The following is a 19,045-nucleotide window of genomic DNA, read 5'->3' as shown; positions in this document are numbered from 1 at the left end:
GATTTTAGTGCCATGTAAAGACTTTTGCAAGTTGTAAAATCATCCTATAAATAGTCCTACCCAAAATGTGGAACTCTGGGAACACATCTTCTGTGTAGGGTGAACTTAACAAGACAGATTGTTGGAAACTGGTCTCGTATTGAACCTTTTTTCCTGAACTATACTATTATTGACTATTAGCAATCAACCTGACTGGTATTGGTCATTTGGTCTTGTGTGCATATTCCATAAGGAACCAAAGTGTGGTCAAGCAATTAATGGAGCGTGCAATTTACCAGTAATGCTGGGATGGTGTGTGACAAGCCCAGGCAGCAGATTGCATCTTACTGTAGTTTCTGCATTGCAGCTTACTGTTCTCATTGCTACAGCTGGGATGGCTTGGCTGACACCCTGGGGAGTGAACGGAGACCTCTGGAGCTAGAAGCATAGGCTGATACAGCTTGAAATAAAGCTCTCTAGTTGCAGCGGTAACAAACTTATATCCTCTGTGGATCGGGGGACCTGTAATACACACTGACCACTGAGGGTCCTGTGGCACCTTTGAGACTAACAGAAGTCCTGGGAGCATAAGCTTTCGTGGGTAAGAACCTCACTTCTTCAGATGCCACAGGACCCTCTGTTGCTTTTTACAGATTCAGACTAACACGGCTACCCCTCTGATACTGACCACTGAGTTACCCAGGGTCACCAAGCAATGTAAATGTCCACGTCACTGATGTCACTTGGTAGATGGTGACCTGTGTCACTGTCTTTGCCTGTGGACTGGGTCTTTCTTCCTGCACATGACAAGCTGGTAGAGGTGCTTCCTCGTGTTGCAGAACATCTTTCATCTTGGATTCAGACACTAAACCACTCTCCCCACAGCTGCTGCCGGGGTTTTGGGTGAACAGTGCTCAGGAGTTTCCCTTTGAATCCTTAAACTCTTAGATGGCATAAGAAAGTTGACTTTGGCCACAATTACTACGTTAGTGGTGCCCAGTCTTTCTCTGTTCCAAATATAGGGGAATACCGTGAGACCTCAGATACAGCTACAGGGGATAACTTTTAACTTTCTAATGACAACTGCTGTGTCGGTCAAACTTCAATGCCATTGAAATGAGTTAATTATTTTCCTGCAATGTTAACTTAGTAATCTTGAGCATCCCGTGGGCCAGGTGATGTCTAGTCCTGCAGGGATGTGCAAAGGGGTGAGAGGCGGGAGCTTTCTTATCATTACCTCTTAGACAAGGGCCAGGCGAGAGCTCACTGAAGATCTAAGGGAAAAGGACAAGAAAACATATTATTAGTATAAAATGTAAAGGGGAAAAATCACCTAAATACAAAAATAAATCATAGAATATCAGGGTTTGAAGGGACCTCAGGAGGTCTTCTAGTCCAACCCCCTGCTCAAAGCAGGACCAATCCCCAGAGAGATTTTTACCCCACTTCTCTAAATGGCCCCTTCAGGGATTGAACTCACAACCCTAGGTTTAGCAGGCCAATGCTCAAACCACTGAGCTATCCCTCCCACCAAAATAAGACTCACTTTAAATCCATTATCTAGGAAGATAGGAATGGCCAGACTGCCTCAGACCATAGTCCATCCAGTCCAGTATCCTGTCTCTGACAATGGTCAGCTGCTTCAGTGGCCAGTTCTGGGAAAACCTGCCCATACATAATTTTTCTTCCTAGCCCCTGCAGGTAGAGGTTGGCCTGAAGCATGAGGTTTAAAATCAGCATTGATTTCAATACTTACTTTGAATTCATGCTGGTAAAAACAAAAGCAATGTTTGTCTCCATAGTTTCCTAACCACTTTTTCCCCTTCTAGGTTACCCAGTCATTTTTACATCCTGGATGTACTGAACATTAATACCTGAAACCTTCTCAATACAGAACTCTGTGGCACTGGTACACTAAGGTCACACTTCACACCACGCTGTAAATGTAATGTGCACCCATATTACCCTGCCAGGGCATTGGCAAGTGGTCAGAGCATAAATGAGACTCTGGCCATACATGATTCATGAACATCCTGATCAGGTCCCCCAGTAATGGGTAATGCTGTTTGGTTTATGTGCTATAGTGTGTCGCTATTATTCATTTCATATTCTGCACAGAATTTGTGGAAGGGATTCAACACCGTCTCTTTGCTATTATTCTAGAGTCCCCTGATGACATTTGCATGAATCCTCTCTTTTTAAATGAGATGCCAACCCATCCCTCAGGCATCATCCAACTGAAAAAAGAGTGTAGCCTACCTGACTGCAGCATTGTTTTACGCTGTGGTTTTACTGATGTCCGTGTTGATGGATAGCCCCAGTCTTTTTTTTTTTTTTTTTTAAATGCAGGTTGTGACTCCATCTGTCCTTGCGACAAAGATACTCACTGATCTAGGAAGCAGTCATAGATACCCTGAGCCAAATTCTCAGCTGATGTAAACCTGTGTAACTCTACGGGACTAGGCTGATTTACATCAGGTGAAGATTTGGCTCCTTGTTCCTTGCATTTTTGACAATCTTCCTGGCTTTATGCGGGAATCCTTCCTAATGAAATATACCCTCATTCTGTTAAGTGGGGCTCAGCAATTTGAGGAGAAAGGACTCTAGTCCCCAGGGCTATGGAGGGACGTCATAAATCATATAATATGTTCAGAGATTTTGCCTGAGCCCACCGAAGAGACTTGTCAGATATGAGCTCTTGTTAAATAAATGCTGATAGACTTTCTCCGGCATCTTTCTTCCTCTGCTTACAGTCATTAGCTTTGACAAAATGTCTCCCTTTTATTTTCACTTTGAATGTTAGTTTTGACCTCCTGGAGAGGAATTGAATAATACAAGGTCATTAGAGATTTGAATTATGCCTCCCCCCTCACCCCTTCTTCCTGTCATTTCTGTCTCTTTAACACCATCCCCCCCCCCACCCCACCCCTGCTCTTTCTACCTATGTGAGTGGGTGGGCACTTCCATTTACAAATCTGCCCTCTCCGCCTGCCTGTCCTTTTCTAGAACACTTACAGGATTAATTTTAAGAATGCTGATAAATACTTCCCTTGTCCAGATGATGATGTTTCTCTCTCTCTCTCTCTCTCTCGGGGGTCTTGAAAATCCCACCATTTGTCCTGACTTAACCATTTCCCCCCACAACTGAGTCTCCACATCATGACACACAAAAATATGAAGACAGACTGTACTCTGGCATCTGCAGTCCCTTTAGTGCTGCAAAGACAGTAACCTTTCTGGACAGTAGGCAGCCATGTTTTGCTGAAGAGCTTCTATGTATAGGATGGGTCAAGTACTTCATCCTGTGCTAGCTTGCAGAAGAGTTGTGAATAAACTTCCTCATTGTAGACATTTTTGTAGGGCTCTGTATGTGGCTCCTTAGCTCTCTGTTTGTGTGATGCAAATTTGAAAAAGACTGAATTGCATTTCCTTCCCTAAAATCCGGCTTCAAGCATGCAAATTATTGCTTGGGAAAAGGTACTAGTCATTTCCCTCTCATATTTACAAGCATACCCTGACAAAGATGGCCTCACTTCCTAAATGATATTTGCACACGTGGATCCATCCAGTTTCTAATCTCAGGCCCCTAGGTATGAAGCTGGAATTAATGGCGTATCTCCAGTGTGAAGGAGATTAAAATGTGAGCTATGATTTTTAATTGTTTCATAATAATAGCATTGTGACTCTCATACTGAAATCTGTGATCGCCCATGCACAATTTATGCACAAAGTCAGATCACCGCCCAAGCATAGATAAAGCAATTGCCATCACAAGTTTTTTTTTTTTTTTTTTTTAGGCTAATTACCTGAAAGTACAAAAGATGGGCATCACAAAAATGGACTTTTTCTACATTCAAAGGAGAATTAGCCTATTGCTGTACAAGCTGAGAAAGGAGGTAGAGAAGAGGTGAGATGCAGGGGACTCATCAGAGGGTGGAACTGTGAAACTTCCATCGAGGCTGACTTTTGTCCACTGAACTGCATTTTGAAATGAGGGGACACACACTGAGAGACAGGATCAGAGAGAACTGGGAATTCATAGGCATAAATTCCAAGTCCCTTAAATAACTTTACTTACCCTTTTTGTGGCTAAGCCTCACCAGACCTGCTAGAAACTGGAATGATGCCATTATAGTTGACATGCTGTTTGGGTTAAGAAAGCCAAAGGTGGCCACAATAGCTGATTTATGCAGAGTGAGACGGCTGAAGGACTGAGACACAAAGAGGAGGCGGCAGCTGCCGGAGCAAGAGAGGGGCCACAGACGGCGAAAGAGACCGAGCGTGGCGGAGTGCAACTGCAGGAAGAGGTGTTGTCCATGCAGAACTACCCTCAGGATGGCCAAAAGGGGGCACCATCTGTGGTGAGCACAGTGCCCCATCACAGTCCCCCTACCAGCCCACTGAGAATGGTGACTTGGAACCCCACCTCCCCCGACATGGGGTAAGGCCTACTTAATCCCCTGATGCCCGGGGTAAGGACTAATGAGACTGGAGTTGGATCAAAGGCCCAATGTGAAGGTGATGGACTATTGTTTGTTGGAACTACTGGTTTAACTTGGAGTGGATGGGATTCTCTGACCCATCCAGAGGGCTGAGTTGCAAGAAGCAAGGCCAGAACACCTCTCTGCAGGGGGCAAAGAGGAGATGCCCTGTCCAGCCACCAGGGGATGTGCCATCTGTATGCTCACAGTTGTATGCTTACAGCAGGGAGACCATTTCCCTCCCTATTGCCCACCCCTGGACTCTACTTTTTGTATCTGATTTTGGGGAAGATTCAGTATTTTGAGTGCAGATGAAAAGAAGACAGTAGCTAGGATCGATCAAAACTTTGGAAAGACAGTGCCCTAGAAGTGAAAGAACTGCTGCTCTCTGTCATGATATTTTTGTTCCTGAATCAATGCCCCTTTAAAGAGTTTCTTCCTGAGCTGACAAGTATTTTGATCTTTCAAAGCAATCAGTTTAGAGGTGGGGGGGAAACAGAGAGAACTGGTTCAGCTTATCTTGAAAGCCTGAGTTTAATTTATCCTGGGAATGTGTTAAAATTCTCCGATATAGTTAATAAATATGCACCATTAAAAATGAAGTGGGTCAAGACCCATCAATGTGTGTGGATCTCAGGGAGACCTGGCAACAAAGCGTCAGGCAAGCAAAATGACATAGAAGGGACACATAAAAGCCAACTAGAAAATGATGAATGATCTCCTGGAGAATAAGGCCAGGAAAAGAATCAGTGTATCTGGTCAGTGAAGCAAAATGACAATAACATATTTCCTATGGAAAATGTTATTCAAGATAATGCCACTCAGATGTACCATAGCGATACAAGCACACAAAGATGGGTCACAAGAGAAACAAAAGATTTCCATCCACAGCAATGGAGGGAAAGAAAATGCAATGAAGTCCCTGCCGCCCGGCACTCTGCAAACTTACACCAAAGCTCTGTTTTGATAGCATTCTGCACCCGCTTTGCCTTGTCGTGAATGACAGTGCTGGGTGTAGGGCACTGATGAAATCAGCCCACGGTCAGTAATCGTGATATGGGCAGAGGTGCCCAGTTACTCAGAAACATGATCCTGTATCATATGCACCGTTACCAGAACACATTTAATAAAGTTCAGTTTGAAATTCAAGGCCATGTGAGGGCACAGTCTTCAACCCCGGCATAGGCTGTTTGTGCAAAGCAGTTGCAACACTGTCCCAAAGGGGCAACTGAGAGTTCTCCTGACACAGGGAAATCCTTAAGTGTTTCAAAGCTAGAACAGCCAGTTCTGTGCCACCTAGTGTCTCCCCCACCCCAACACTCCCTCTCCAGAGAGGGGGTATGCAGGAGGAAGGAGGGAATGGAAGAAGACATTGAGTTGATCCTGTGACATGCTCTTAAGCCATCTTTGTGGGGAGAGGGACAAGTTGGGGGCGGATGCACAGTGTTTCACTAAATCTGCCCTGGGCCAACATCTGGCTGCAGGTGACAATTTAGAGAAGCCAAGCAGCCTCACGAACTTATGCTGAGGGATGTTTTGGTCCTCTCTGGCCCAGGATTGGGGGAGTGGAAAGGTGGCTCAGAGCCCCCCCATCCCTACCTCAGCTGCGCTGAGCGTAGGCCCAACTGAGTGCTGAATCCCGAGTATCGGCGCTTTTGGCACATCCGTTAATGTGAATAGAGTGCAGTCCACTTAACTCAATAACTGGTTTCTAATTCAATCAAGACTTCTGGAACCAAGCCATTGGTATTTAAAATTGTAATTTCTGCCCTTTATTTGGATCTCTTTTAGCCATATTGAGCAGTTTTTACTGAATAATACAATGATTTGCCATAGAAAGTTACTACTTAATTATCAAGAAGGGCCAAGATTCCGAACAGAGAGAAGAAAACGAGACCAAGGAAGAACCATGGGGGAAAGCCGCAGCCAATATTTATACACCTGAAGAATCCCCATAGGGGTCAGGAAGCTGGTTGGGACTCCACAAAGGTGACCTATCAAGGCTTTGTTTTTCCCATCCTACTAATGCCCCCCCACAAACATCACAGATCTTGCTGGGCCTGCTGGAAAGCCTCTTCAAAGAGACCCAGTACCTCTGCTCTCCCTCCTGGCTCAGCCAGGCCTTGTCTGGCTCCCTGGCAGCACAGCTCCACAGGAGCTGCACTTCGATGGATGTTCTCACCCACCTCTCCCCCTCGGCAGGAGGTTCCACAGCACAGAGGTGGAGAGCATCCAAGCTAATGCTCAGACTCCGACTCAGCACAACACTTGGGTGCGTGACATTCAGCACGTGCTTAACTCTCATTCATTTCAATGGGACTTAAACACTTGCTTAATGTGAGCCATATGGCGAAGTGCTTTGCGGGATCAGGGCCGCTATCACTATTAATTTAGGTGGGGAATGGTTTGGGGTGAACTAAATGCAGAGTGCTTGACCTGCTCCGTTCAGCCTCAGCTGCCCCTCCTCCTGATGACCCCACCCCACAAGTTCTCCGCAGAGAGACTTCCATCCAGCAAGTAAAATGAGGTGTGTGTGTGGTGGGGTTATTCTAGAGTGATAGCACTCTATTCCTATTCCTCCCCCACCCAGGTAAAGTAGCTCACTGGGGCCTGTTTTATTTCGAAATTGTTATTGACATGACAGCTGAGATTTTCAGACCTGCCTAAATGATCTGCATGCCAGGCTTCCAATTAAAATGAATGGGAATTAGGTACCCACATCCCTTACAGAGCTGTGAAAAATCACAGTGCACAAGAACTGGCGTATGCTGTGCACGCCTGAGAAAACGAGTGCCACTGAAACGTCAGCATGTACTGAGAGTTACCACATTGTGGTACTGAAGACACTGCAGTATTTCTCTATACTTAGTATAGGAAATTATCTCTGCAGTAGAACTGCAGATGAAAATGTGGATTTACCAGGCCTAATTCCCTTCTCACTTATACCAGTGTAAATCATGAGCAACTCCTGTGGAATCAATGTAATATAAGTAAGAGGAAAACCAGATCAATGAATGGCAAATGCTTTAGTTAGTCACATATTTCATTCAAGGTCATCGGAACTGATGTGATAGTAAAGGAGTGGCTCTGTAAGCAGTGACACAAAGATGACTTAAGAACATGACACAGGATCAACTCAAAGTACTTGCGGCCGAGGAGAGTGGAGTCATCATAGAAGATTAGGGTTGGAAGAGACATCGGGAGGTTATCTAGTCTAACTCCCTGCTCAAAGCAGGACCAACCCCAACTAAATCATCCCAGCCAGGGCTTTGTCAAGCTGGGCCTTAAAAATCTCTAAAGATGGAGATTCCACCACCTCCCTAGGTAACCCATTCCAGTGCTTCACCACCCTCCTAGTGAAATAGTGTTTCCTAATATCCAACCTGGACCTCCCCCACTGCAACTTGAGACCATTGCTCCTTGTTCTGTCATCTGCCACCACTGAGAACAGCCGAGCTCCATCCTCTTTGGAACCCCCCTTCAGGTAGCTGAAGGCTGCTCTCAAATCCCCCCTCACTCTTCTCTTCTACAAACTAAATAACCCCAGTTCCCTCAGCCTCTCCTCGTAAATCATCCAGTGCTTGATCCTCTTTGCTGAGATAATTATTATTTTTTTTTATTTTAACTACATAATTATCACTTTTACACTTCAAACAGAGACTTGGATTAAATCTAGTCTTTCATCATTTCCTTTTCCTTCTAAACTTCATCAAACATGGTGTGATATCCTGAAACAGAACTTTCCAAGTCACAAACATTCGTGCTCTTTCAATATAGTTAGAAGTGACTGACCTTTTCAGAACTTTCAGTTTTTGATGAAAATTCTATTTTTGATCCCCCTCCTCCCAGATGTTAATTTTTTCCCAAGCTTTTAATTGAAAAATGTTAATTTAAAAAAAAAAAGTAAAAATTTCCAAAAATTGCAAAAGTTTACAAAATTCTTGAAAAAATGATACTGGTGTTTGGACCAGCTCTAGCTGAACTTTTCAGACCGTATCTCTAAACTTGAGGCCTGCTTTGTCTAACACACCAATTTTAAACAACTGTAACACTGTTGATTGCCATGAAGTTACTTCTGATTTACATCCAGTGTCAGAAGACAATCAGGCCACAGGATATGCTTCACAGCTGTTCAAAAGCTTGCAAGCATGAGTTCAAGTCTCTAACTGCTTAGAAAGAGAAAGGAAAAGATGTTCTGCCATCTTTGCTTCCAACTGAACGTGGCTGGAAAAGGGGATTCACAGAGTTTAAGAAATTTGAAACTCATTCAGAATGGGCCCGATTCAATGCTTATTAAAGTTACTGGAATGATTGCCATTGACTTTTCTGGGCTTTGAATTGAGACCAATGAGCCCCAAAATCTCTACAACAAAGATTTTTATGGTTCTGCTATCACGCATTGCTGGAAAAACACAGACAAAAGCCAATGGTAGAAATGCAGACTTGGAGCACAAGGGAACTGTAAGAGTGCTGGCTCGCTATTCATGTCTGCTCGCTCAGGGCCTGATCCAAAGCCTATTGACATCAGTGGAAAGACTTACATGGACTTCAGTTAACTTTAGATCAAGCCTTGAAACTTTTATTGTGATGGACTCTAGGCTTCCCCCTGAATTCAGAGGTCTGGATTTTATTCCTGATCTGATGCTATCAATCTGACATCCTATTGTCATTATCCTCAAGGTTATCTTCCTCTAGTCACGGCAGTTCTCTTATTCTTAGAATCATAGAACTGGAAGGGATCTCAAGAGGTCATCCAGTCCAGTCCCCTGCAGTCAAGGCAAGAAAAAGTATTATCTAGACCATCCCTGACAGGTGTTTGTCCAACCTGCTCTTAAAAATCCCCAATGATGGAGATTCCACAACTTCCCTAGGCAATTTATTCCAGTGCCTAACCACTCTGACAGTTAGGAAGTTTTTCCTAATGTCCAACCTAAACCTCCCTTGCTGCAATTTAAGCCCATTGCTTCTTGTCCTATCCTCAGAGGTTAAGAAGAACAACTTTTCTCCCTCTTCCTTGTAACAACCTTTTATGTATTTGAAAACTGTTATGTCCCCTCTGTCTTATTGCCACTAACTGGAAGGCTTTCCATGCCGTCTTTTCCTTGCCACGCAGTGCATGGTCAAATGCATCATCTTGAAGAAGTTCACGAATCTGAGGACCAACAAAGACACCTTCCTTTATCTTAGCTTCACTTAACCTTGGAAATTTTCCATGGAGGTACTTGAAAGCTGCTTGTGTTTTGTCAATGGCCTTCATAAAATTCTTCATCAGACCCAGCTTGATGTGTAAGGGTGGTAACAAAATCTTCCTTGATTCAACAAGTGGTGGATGCTGAACACTTTTCCTCCCAGGCTCCAATGACTGTCGGAATGGCCAGTCTTTCTTGATGTAGTGGGAATCTCTTGCACGACTATCCCATTCGCAGAGAAAACAGCAGTACTTTGTGTATCCAGTCTGCAGACCAAGCAAGAGAGCAACAACCTTCAAATCGCTACAAAGCTGCCACTGATGTTGGTCATAGTTTATGCACCTCAAAAGTTGTTTCATGTTGTCATAGGTTTCCTTCATATGGACTGCATGACCAACTGGAATTGATGGCAAAACATTGCCATTATGCAGTAAAACAGCTTTAAGACTTGTCTTCGATGAATCAATGAACAGTCTCCACTCATCTGGATCGTGAACGATGTTGAGGGCTGCCATCACACCATCGATGTTGTTGCAGGCTACAAGATCACCTTCCATGAAGAAGAATGGGACAAGATCCTTTTGACAGTCACGGAACATGAAAACCCTAACATCACCTGCCAGGAGATTCCACTGCTGTAATCTGGAGCCTTACTCTTGGGTAATTCCAAATCCCTGACAAGGTCATTCAGTTCACCTTGTGTTATTAGGTGTGGTTCAGAGGAGGAGGATGGAAGAAAATGTGGATCCTGTGACATTGATGGTTCAGGACCAGAAGTTTCATCCTCTTCCTCGTCTGACTCAAGTGAGAATGATTCTGGTGCATCAGGAACCGGCAGTCCTTCTCCGTGGGGTACTGGGTGTATAGCTGATGGAATGTTTGGATAATGCACAGTCCACTTTTTCTTCTTTGACACACCTTTCCCAACTGGAGGCACCATGCTGAAGTAACAATTGCTGGTATGATCTGTTGGCTCACTCCATATCATTGGCACTGCAAAAGGCATAGATTTCCTTTTCCTGTTCAACCACTGGCGAAGATTTGTTGCACAAGTGTTGCAGCATATGTGTGGGGCCCACCTCTTGTCCTGATCTCCAATTTTGCAGCCAAAATAAAGGTGATAGGCTTCCTTAACCATAGTGGTTGTACTGCGCTTTTGTGATGCAAAAGTCACTTCACCACAAACATAGCAGCAGTTATCTGCACTGTTCACACAAGTACGAGGCATCTCTGCTCACTTTGACTAAACAGAAATGTGTCCCTTTACAAAATCAAACACTGACAAATAAGAGAGCACGATACTGTATGATTTCTAGAGCTGATATAGGGAAATTTGTTCAGCAGAGTGATGTAAGCTTCGTTATGATTGCATCATCCATGACTTCTAGGAATAACATGATGCAATTCATATCATGTATGATGCAATACCAGCTTCAGATTGCATCATTCATTGTTTTGCCTAAAAAGCAAGTACTGTCCAAACCCAGTCACAGATTTATTCATAGATTCAGTCAAAGATGTATTTTAGTCATTTCTGGTTTAAATTGAGATCCCTTCCCTTTATAACTCACTTATCCTCCTCCATTCCCAAGTCAAGGTTTGTATATAATGACCCAATAGCATATCTTGAATACTAGAGCCAATCAACAATTTTAAGCATCATTTTCGTTCTCCGTGACCCAGAATTAGTAGAGTTTGACTACATTTATTTCAGAAGCATTTTGGCTGTAGAGCAGTGTAATGATTCCAAACTATGTGGGTACGAACCACCTGATAGTTCTGCGTCCTCCAGCTCCACAAGTTTCTCCTACATTTAATCTCTAGGGACTCAGACCTGTAGTCCTTAGGCAAAATTTCCATTCTGCTCTGTGTTAATTTAGTGGGAGTTTTGCCAAAGAAAAGACTGCAGAACTGAATCCTAGGGGGGTTAATAATGGGGATTCCTCTTGTCAGGCGATAATTGGGTGCTGTGTTTAATTCAGATGTAAAACAATATTGCTTCAGGGTTGCCTATTTCTCTTAACCAAAATTAAGTATGTAAAAGGTTTAGAATGCCACAGACCGAAGCTGACTACTAATTCATTCTGAAATAATTCTCTGCAATAGTTTATAGGCTGCATTTGGAGGCCATAGCTTATCAGCATGTTTTGTAACATGACGATAAATAATTATTTAGCTATATATTTTATTTGTAAATCCCCCAAACAAGGGCAGAATTGCTTGAGCTATAACTGAATGAGTGTTCTGTTCTGCTCAAAGTGAGATCTTATTGGCTAGAGATATCTGATATAGATCCTTGACGCCAAGCCCTCTGTCTGTGAGATCCTCCCAGTATGCTGTATTAAGCATGGATTATCTTCACCAAAATCATGGTATTAATCATTCAGATTTATAATGATAAAATACGGAATGCATGAAGATAGATCTGCTGCTTAGAATCCATTTTTTCTGTGGATGCCAGAAAGAAGATTAAAAATAATAGAGCAGATATGTCTGTGTAATGCTGTCTTTGACAGAAAATGTTATGGCAGACATTGAAAGCAATCACAGAACATAATTTATCATTTTATTTCAATGTGTTCTCAGTTGTTGTTGTTATAATTCAACATTAGGGGCCGGACCCAAAGACAATGGGACTTTGACAGATTTTGAAGCACAATGGTTTAATTTTCAGAGGTGGTGAACACCCACAATTTTAACTGAAGTCAATAGGAGTCTCCAAAAATTAAGTTCTAGGGTTGTTTTTTTTTTTCCTTGTTATTTTCAGCACTGGGTAATTCTTCGTATTAGTTAACGTGTTCAGTTGCATATGGCTGACTATAGGACCCGTGGAAGTCTTACAATTTATTAACACATAAAAAAGTGGACGTGTGAGATGTTGTCAATCAGCAAAATATTGCAAAACAAAAAATGCAACACAAAGATACCTACTGTAGATGCCTCAGGGGAAAGATAATGGGATATGGATCCAAGAGGCCTCTAGATCACTAGCAGAGCTGGTTTCAACACAGTGGAAAAATGTGTTTTCATGCTGTGTTTGAATTTTGAAATTTGAGATTTTGACAATATTCATAAAAATGTTGACCAGCCCTATAGTTGGTGGGGAAACGTGTGTGTGGGGGCGGAGATCATGGCAATTTTAAAAAAAAATTTCTCTTCCCTCCCCTCACCCTAGTTTCAAAATTTTGAAATATTCCAATCGGTTGTTGTCACTGGCCTGAATTCAGCCCCACTCTGCAGGACTGTGAGGCATCAGTATCTAACAAGCTCAGTGGCATGTCTGTGATGAGTTGGTGACCTAAGACCACTTCCCAGTAGACAGGTGTCTCCATTATATGTGGCACCAACTGCTGGCAGTCTCGCAGGGAGTCAAGGACTGAATAGGCACAGCGTCTGAACTGTCCTGGGCCCTTGGCACAGTTCCTCCCCATTAGCACTGAAATACACAAACGGCGTGGCATTCACAGCTTGTCTTGTGGCTGGGGCTGCTGGTCTTTAGCTGTTCTGCCGTTAACCAGACTTTATTTTTCCAGACTCCCATCTTCCACACTAAATTTTCAAATAAAGAATAAAATCTATAATAGTCAGGAACAGAACAGTTGTGAAATGTTAGAAACCACGTTCCACTTTGGTACGTATGAGTGGCAGCGATGAAAGATTCTGATTAAGTCCACCATTAGCTGATCTCATTAAGAATTTGATTTAATTGCCTAACTACTGCACTCTAAATGTTAACTTCGCCTCCCCTTTCTTTTCATAGTACAAACCAGCATAAGCACTGAGATGTCTCTGTTATATCAGTCTCCCTCACTTAATTAATTTCCTGAGAGTGCCTTAAAACACAGAACCCCCATAACTCCAGCTGCTTTTTATTAATGTTTGAAATATCCACATACAGGATAAATATCCAACACCCAAATGACCTGCTCAAACCAACCATCTCTCAGGCTGAGACAGCCCTATCCTCAAGGTTCTGTACGCTGGCTTCCCATAGACTATTGAGTAAAGTTCAAGGTCTCTGTACTATTTTTAAGGTGCTCAAGGGCCCGGGCCCAGGACACCTAAAAGATGACTGAAAGCTCCAGGATGAAGACAGTGGTTGATAACTCTGTTTCTCTGGCACAGTGGAACTCTCTATAATAAGGGTAAAGCTCATCTGGGCAGGAGACAGAGCTTTCTTGGAGGCTGGTCTGAACCTGTGGAACAAATGTCCCCAGGATGTAAGGACCATCACAAACTTCACCACCTTTTCTGCTCTAAGGGTATGTCTATACTTAGGGTCATGCGCAAAGGGGGGCGAGCAGGGGCACGGCACCCCCAGTAATTGGCGGAGGCACAGAAGTCCTCCAGCCCGGGGCTGTGGGGGGAGCACTCACATTTTTAGTCCTATCCCTGTTTATACTGCAATAATGGAGTGTGATTGCAACTTCTGTAGACCTACCCATGTAAACTTTAATCTAGCTAGTTCAAGTACCAGAACAGTAAAGTTGCAGCCACGTGTGCTTCAGAGTGAGCTGAATAAGCCTCCTTAGAACACTGGGTAATTACCCATGGGGCTAGCTTGCGGCGAGATTCAGACAGCTGCAGTTCCACTGCTCCGGTACCCAAGAGAGCTAGATGAAGATGAGTTTGGGTATGTTTCCACAAGCTGCAACCACACCTTGTGATTGCACGATGGACATACCCAAAGTACAAGGTGCACTTCTTCAGCCTGACTTCTCTAACAGAAACATGCAGAGCAGAGTGCACATTTAACAAACCCCACACAACCAAAACAAAACAATCCACTACACCCACCATTCTCCTCTTGGGTGGAAGATGAGAGAGAACAAAGGACGTGACAGATGTGAGCCACGTGACTTAATGCACCACTGCAAGACTCTCAGCTCCTACGGTGACGAGGACAATATGAGAATCTATATAGAAGAGAGAAAATATAAACCACCCAACAAAATCTTATTCCATCATCCACTCACCACAATCCCCACAACCAAAACCAGGTGAGCACTTTAGGGTGTTCTAAAGATGAGGAAATGTGGCCTTAGCTGGGACAGCTTTGAACGAACTGAGTCTGTTCCAGACTCAGCAGGGACTCAAGTTAGTGTCCAAACCAACCCGCTCCCTAGAGTTTGGCTTTATTGGTATCTCAAAAATAGCACACCATAAATCTTAGCCCAAGTTTGCCCCCTAGGTGTCCTACTGCAGGGTCTGACAGATCTAACAGCTTCCCTGCTGTGACCTTGGTTGCCGTTTAGTTCAAATTTTACTTTGGAATAGGTTTTCCCTCAGTCTCTCCAGGCAGATTGCTCCAGATGCATAGCCATTGTCTAGCATACGCAAGGACTTATTGGTAATGTTGCTGTGACTAAGTGCTTAACGTCATGCTCCCTGAGGTGGTTCACGACCAGGAGTGCCAAACCTCAGGGCAGACTGTCAAGAAGTAGGGCAGACACCCCAAACTGGTTGTGGGTTCTATTATTAGATTTCACCAACCCGGTAATAAATGTGAACTCCTGAAGCACAATATCAGTCTTACCTTGGAGTCACAGACAGTCCCCTTGGGCATTCCACTCTATTTTGCCACCCAGGCAAGCGGGGCTTAGTGATAGTTGCTTGCCATACACCAACGATCACAAAAGATTCAGGTTGCTTCCAGTCCCAAAAGACCAGTTACTTACCCCAGGTCAATTTGTAGGTCACTCACCAAAGACAACACTTGTAGTCAATCCTGTAATAAACAAACTAAGGATATGTTAGCTACGAAAAAGAAATGAGAGAGTTATTTACTCATTAAAGCAGGCAAGTATATAAACGCCAATGAGTTATGGTTCCAAAAGGTGACAGAGTTGTAGTAATCTGTCAGCACTGAGTGTCTTGTAGGGCTACCCCTGGGGATCTCTGCTTTTGTTTCATAGCTCCAGTCCTGTCAGAGTCCAAACAGTAAAAAAGATGAAAAATATTCATGTTCACTATCTTTATTTCCTTCTTCCAGAAATCAAGCTGCTGGGACGAACTCTTGCACATATCCTGTGCAGGGGCAATTAGCAAAGTCTTTGTATCATGATGTCCCACAATGGCCCGTTTAGTTTTGGCAGTCCTTTTGGTGGGCAAGAGATGATCCGTTCTGACAGGTTGACAGTTTCAGGGCAAACATTTTGTACAATTATACAGCAAAAGCTTAAATATTACATTATAGCCCGTGATAGAGATACTATAAGTGAGATTAATGCATGCAGCAACCTACTAGCATTTCATAAGTCTAAACACATTGTTATAAGTTCAATACCATCTTAACCATACTCACACAAAGGTGACACAGGCTGGTTTCCCGCAGTGAGTTCTTGGCTGAGTCCTAAAGCCTTGGCAACAGCTGGCATCTGGTTTGCCAGCATCACACTCCTATGAACCAACAGGCTTCTTACAGGATCCATGGAGAGTGCACTTGAATTTCATATTTATTTTCAGCATTTTGTTTGGTTGTTTCATGAGTTCTTGGTTCAGGGCAGAAGATGCTGGCTTGTCTTCCTTGCCACTCTCCCCCTCTCATCGCTTGGCTACCTCATTCAAAAATGAAAGGGGCACAGTTCTTTTGGAAACCTCCTTAAACACCCAGTGAGGCTTGGAATAATGGTTCATACTTATGGTTATGTGATTGTAGACTGCTCTCAAAGGGCAAAATAAGTAGCTCAGATCCTCAACTGGTGTAAATTGGCAATAGCTGCACTGGCTTCAATTATGCTTTCCTGATTTACACCAGCTGAGGAGCTGTTGCCATATGTGTACAAGGGACAACACCCGTGTTCCCACTCCTCCGCTTCTGTTGTACCCTTTCTTGTTTTCCTGTGTGTGAATTATCTGTCCTAGCCGCGGCTGACACAGCATATATAATCTCATGCTATCAAATAAAATGGATCCAGCCTTGGAGTTTGAAATCCTTGACATAAATCAAAAGATTATTTTTCTAATGGCCAGCCCTGGGAGCTCACTGGGGAGCTTGGAAAATAAAACTGTGTTCTTTCGGCCATCATCACCAGTTTTAAAGATGCTGCAATTAGAATGTAGCTGATGCTTTTGCTGATGGTGCTGAAATACTGGAACCCACGGTGGGGGGGTGGGGTGTACTTTTAAGAGGCTTCACATTATGCAATGCAGAGACAATTGGAACTGAGACACTAAATGAAGCAGATCTCTGTCAAGCACCTTGTCTCTGAGTGATCACTGAACCACACCCAGCCAGCTTGCCCTGCTAACAGTAAAAAATTATTTCTCATCAAGGTAAGCCAAGGTGCTCTGAAGACACAGGTCTCATTTAGGCTGATGTAAATCTATTGAAACGAATGGATTTACTCCAGTTATACACTAGTGTAAGTGATTAGAATCTATACCAAACGAACAGATGTGCTGTACAAGAAGGTTCCATTTTCCCACCTTAATTGGGTGCTTGACTTTATTGTAACAAATCCATGACCACCTAGGACTGTCACTCAGCTGCATACAATGGCACTGGGAATTTCACAGCAACAGTAGGGAAAATTCAGATCCCCTTCCCACAAAACAATTTGAGCTACTTTAGTCTTTAAGCTACTTTATGGCCCACGCATTCACTGATCCCTTCCAGCAGAGGGCAGTAGTACATATATGCAGTAGCCAGTTTATTAGCTTATATTACTGCCAACTTGTGCTTTTGCGTCGTATGTGTGCTTCTGTGTCTTATGTGGTAGAAGTCACATAGTCTGAGAAAGCACAACATTTGAATTGAGCAACAGCAGAGGAAATCAGGAGGCACTGTCAAAATTGGCAGATTTGCCAGCCTAAACAACTGACTGTTCCTGGAAAAGCGGCACCAGCGGTTTTTTAATGAACATCACCGTTTTCTTTTTAGTGCCTCCTCGTCTCTCGTTCTTTGACTTACATCATTTTCCAGACAGTTTCTTGGACTTCAATCATCTTCCAAGCAGTCTTCTTCTCCTGAGGTTTGAGGCCCAATCCTGTGAGGGGCTGATCATGCTCAGGTCCCATGTCTTCAGCTCAAGGGAAGGTGCTCCGTAGCTCACTGTGCATCCCGGGGTTCTTTAGTGGGTTGATTCAGACAAGTTTAATTCTGATGACTCGTAGTTGTCACACATACACGGTCACAAGGGAAGGTGGGCTGGTGAAGGAATCTGAACTGGTCCCAGCAACTACTGTAAATACTACTTTGCAAAACATCCCTCCTCCTAATGTGTACATGCTGAAGCAGCATAACAAAGAGCTATTGGCTGGGAGCACTTTGATGCCACAGTGCCCCTCGGGATGCAGCAACACATTCAGCTAGACAGGCCATTTTGCATTGCCCAGGAAGAGTCTGTTTCGGACACGGTCCACTGCAGCACAACTTCCTAGCTTCTTTTTTGTTTTCTTTGCAAAGATAGGGAGAGCTTTTCAAGCAGATCTCTGCTGGTGTCTCGATGTCTGAATCTCCTCTGCAGGCAATTATCCTGATCATTATAAATACCTTTTTTCTGAGCAGCTGGTGAATACTTCGATGTTTGGAGATAAAAACATGTTTGAAAAATTATTTTGCACCTTCATTGTAACCAGGCAGGAAGCATTCAATGCTGTGAAATGTTTTATAATACTGGTGAAGGGCTAATTGTTGGTTTTGTTCTATAGCTGAAAGTGAATAGCCTGCCTGATTTCAACTGAATATGAAATTCCGACACTAGAAGCATGGTGAATAAGTATAAAGTACCGGCCAGGGATTTGGGTAGTTTTATGCACAGGGCTTTTTTTTTTTTTTTTTGCAGTGACTACCCACCGTATAGTGGCTATTAATTAACTATATACCACTCTAAAAGGGATTGACTTTGTGGTGTATGACATGCTGACATACTGGGTGTGACATGCCATTTCGAGTTTTTAAACCCTAAAATTATTTTGACTTATTATTTGTTTTGACTGATTTTCTTTATGAATAATGAGTTGGGTTTTTTCCAAAATAAACTTTTAAAATTATGATTTAAACATATATATATAGCGTGGGTATTATACCTGATGTACAATTCAGGGAAAACCTGTTAGTATAAATGAAGATCAATATTTGACCAGATACATAAAAAGGGGCCAGAACCTCAAAAGGTATAAACTGACATCATACCTCATTGACCTCAATGGAAGTATGTTGATATACACCAGCTGAGGAGGGCCTCTTGTTTGTGTTTTTCACATGATTAAGGAGATTCTGGCTCTGACCAGAAAAGATTCCCTAGTTTTGCCTACCCCATTGCCCAGATCCCAGGGATCTCACGGTGTGTGGGTGGGCTTTCCATCCCTTGAAAAAGACAGTGAGTGGTAGCTTCTGAATTATAGTGGAAATATATATATACACCGAATGCTTCAGTTCATCATACAACAAAC

Source organism: Trachemys scripta, chromosome 11 (assembly GCF_013100865.1).
Source record: "Trachemys scripta elegans isolate TJP31775 chromosome 11, CAS_Tse_1.0, whole genome shotgun sequence".
In the NCBI taxonomy this organism is placed as follows: Eukaryota; Metazoa; Chordata; order Testudines; family Emydidae; genus Trachemys; species Trachemys scripta.
This window is presented reverse-complemented; position numbering follows the sequence as displayed.